Genomic DNA, 3,606 nt, shown 5'->3' on the forward strand with positions numbered 1-3,606 from the left:
TTCTTCTGTGGGGCAAACGCACCACCTGGCTTATGTGACCATATATCCAATCCCGTATTGCCACCTGTCCTTTTTCTTCCAACTCAGAAAAGAGAAAAAAAAAAAAAAGAGATCGGATTCCTCTCTCATCTCCGGCGAGACCCCTCTCACCCTCAAGCTCCTCCTCTCTCTCTCCACCCTCAAGCTCCTTCTCTCTCTCTCTCTCTCCACCCCTTCCTCTCTGATGCTTCCACCATCTAGTTTAGCGGCGTCGGGAGGTTTGGATCGGCGACGGGATCGACAGGGTTTCATGGCAGCGGGTTATGCACGGCTTGGCGGATCTGAGGCGAGATTTGCAGGGCGTGGATTTCTTCGGCGGCGTGGGTATCTTCGGTGGTGAGAGGGGTTGACGGAGATGATGTAGGAATCCGATCGGAGAGATTGGGATCCGATCTCTCCTTGTTTCTCTTTTCTGAGTTGGAAAAAAAATTGACAAATGTCAATGGCGGTCGCATGAGCCAGGTGGTACGTTTGCCGCATGGAAGATTTTCTCTCAAGACAATTAGGAGCTAGTTGGAGGTTTCCATCTGATAAACAACTCATTACTCTCTTTTTTATAGCAATTTTATTACATTTTCAGAAATCTATCCAACAAAAACACAAAATTCAACAAAAACGACAAGGAGGACGACGCGATGAAGCAAGAAACAAGATATCTCATAAACACAAAAATGTTTTGCTTCAAATCAATGTAGTAGGAATTACTGAAAGTATAAGCGTAGTTTTGGTCACAAATCATTTATGTATTTCAAACGATAAAATTTCCTACTATCCAAATTTCTATCATCCAAATCCCTTATCTTTAGACGGAATCATTGTCGATCGGCCGGTACTCACGTAGGGGGATGATGCCAAGACATTGATAACTTTACAGGCAGCTCGATGGGAAAGCTAGGAATGTGTTTGGCCACCATGTTGATTTCCAGTTCTTAATTTTGAAATCAAGCGTTGAATTCTTGATAGCTTATACAATCCTTCCATGATTGGATAGAGTGATTTATTCGATTGACTATATCAAGGAACAACATATAAAATTGTTCTTCATCAAAAACAACATATAAAATTGTTGAAATTTAGTGTTCTTTAAGAAAATGGAAAATTATGAGACGACTAATTTGGCTTTTCCTGCTAATTGGAAATGTTCAAAACTATTTTAAACAGGTTGGACATTTTCCTATGGTTTGAATTTCATTTTCTTTTCAAGCTTCGTTTGTCACAACATATGTCAGATACCAGTCCAATAGTATTTTATTAACTGACTTAACTTAATTCACACCTCATAAGACGTAGCGAGGATCCGTTATTTTTTTTTAGGAGGATCCCTTTTGTTTAGAAATTAAAAGAAAAAAATTTAAATGTTGGAGTTACGATTTAATATCCCTTAATTTTAAGGCTATAAGATTTTTTATTTTTTTTTTGACCAAGACGGAAAGCTTATATTACTCAAAGTCTAAGATTAGAAATAGAGGCTAAATCAGTGTTCACCTGCTCAGTAACTGACCAAGAGATTTATGGTCAATCATTGTTAGATCATTCAAGGGTTGAAAACAAAATAACTCTACTTAAAAATAATTTTCTCCACCATTGAATTTACATCCAACTGTGACTGATTATAAATCTCTTGGTCAGTTAGTGACCAGGTGATCATGACTGGAAGCTAAACAACCTTCAAGTTCCAATGAAATAAAACCATCCCACACCACCTATAAGAAATGTCTAAATTGAGAGACTCTCAAAAAACACAATAAAAAAAAATAAAAAAAAGAACAAGGATGAACAGTAAGATCTCGATGGAACTTGAAGAAACTTGTACTATAGTATGAGACAATCTGACTCCAGAACAAGAGGAGACAGATGAAACTCTTTAGCTAAGTTTAGTTGCCTGACCTGCTGCATGCAGCTTCCACAATATGTATCAGCTAGGAGAATAAACAGGCTCAATTCGAAAACAAACACCTCCCACTATCCACCAAATTCCACCACAATATATATCAGCTCTGGATTAAACGTCTAGAATGTGCTAATTTAATTAACCATACATATACACGAATACATACATATTATTATTCATTGAAAACTTAAACATTCTCATACTGGGTTTTACAAACCTTCAAAATTGAAGTTTCGTGACATATGGAAGTGATAAAATACAAAACTGTGGTCTTAAGCTTGTTTGAGTTATCTGAACTACGATAGGACTGATTTTTCATAAAACCCTGCAATATATGTTTCCAGAATAGAAGGAACCTGTACCTAGCTGCAACAATGAATGAGGGCATGTCCACCATTGTCGCCTTATGCAAACATTTTAACTGTCATTTTGTGATATACTAATCGAAGAACCCCATGTCTTTCTTGGAGTTGAGCACTCTTCAAGTCCAGTTTTTTATTTCATTATACAGAAGTGGTACCCTATTAATGGTTTGTTAATATATCATTATTGACTTTGCAGCTTCAATAAGACATTCTTGGGTTGAAGATTTTATGTAGATTTTATGTCAATATAATACACTATATAGTATTATATATAGTACATTCTCAATTTCAATAATAATTAAGTTCATAACAGATCAAAAACGGCCTGAACTTAGCCTCCTTTCTAATATTAGTTGTTTTTTTTTCTTTTTCCTTTTAAAGGAGGAGGTCAATCCATTAAGATAGTAAAAGTTACATGAAAATTATTGAGTTATCCATAGAAAGCCTTAATTAATTGGTCTAAAAACATGACAGAACAATGCATATGCAACCTAATATGAACCTAGTACAAAATTAAACCAAAGAAACCCAAAAGTGATTTCATGAGATGCTAAAGAAGGAACTAGAACGAAACCAAACACTTCCTCAACTTATTCAACGACCTAGAGGGTACTTTATGAAAATTGTAATACCCTAGATTTTCATATCATTTTTCCTTGTATTATTCCTTTAATTAATGAAGGATTATTTATGAAAATTCTTGGGTTTTATGCGAACTTGAAGTTTTGGGAGTTTATTTAAAGTGCATTGCCCCTTAAGAGGCCAAAAGTTGACTTTCTTTTCCGTAGGTTATCTTCGAGAACTTTCTTCACGAAAGTTGTAGAGCTTGTCAATACGAGTTCGTAGACACGCGACACGCTTAAATCAGAAGTTGTGAGAGAAAGTTGTGGTCAGAGGAAGTTTGTTTCCGGGTTTGGAATTAGTTTAAGTAGGAAAATGTGGGGGAGTGTTAATTAGAAACCCTAATTCAGTTTTCTCTCCTTTTTCTCTCTCTCTCTCTCCTCCCACCCGAGCTCCCCCGAACTCCACCCTTCTTCAACCGAGTTCTCCCTCCTCCGGCCACTAAACCGGACGCCGCCGGTTCCTTTCAACTCCCACAGCAGCCCTCTCCATTTCTGGAGCAGTTCCGGCCACGGTCCCGCCGCCTGGAAGCCGCCACGAAGCGGCGGAGCAGCAGCTGTCCAGCCGGAAAACAAGTGATTTCGACGCCGTTTCCGGCCAAGTATAGGTGAGTCTTGATCCTCTCCTTCCCCTGGTAGTGTTTAGGCATGGATTGAAGCAAGTTTTTAAGGTTTTGAGGTCCGGTTTTGC

The sequence above is a fragment of the Fragaria vesca genome, linkage group LG3 (genome assembly GCF_000184155.1).
Source record: "Fragaria vesca subsp. vesca linkage group LG3, FraVesHawaii_1.0, whole genome shotgun sequence".
In the NCBI taxonomy this organism is placed as follows: domain Eukaryota; kingdom Viridiplantae; phylum Streptophyta; class Magnoliopsida; order Rosales; family Rosaceae; genus Fragaria; species Fragaria vesca.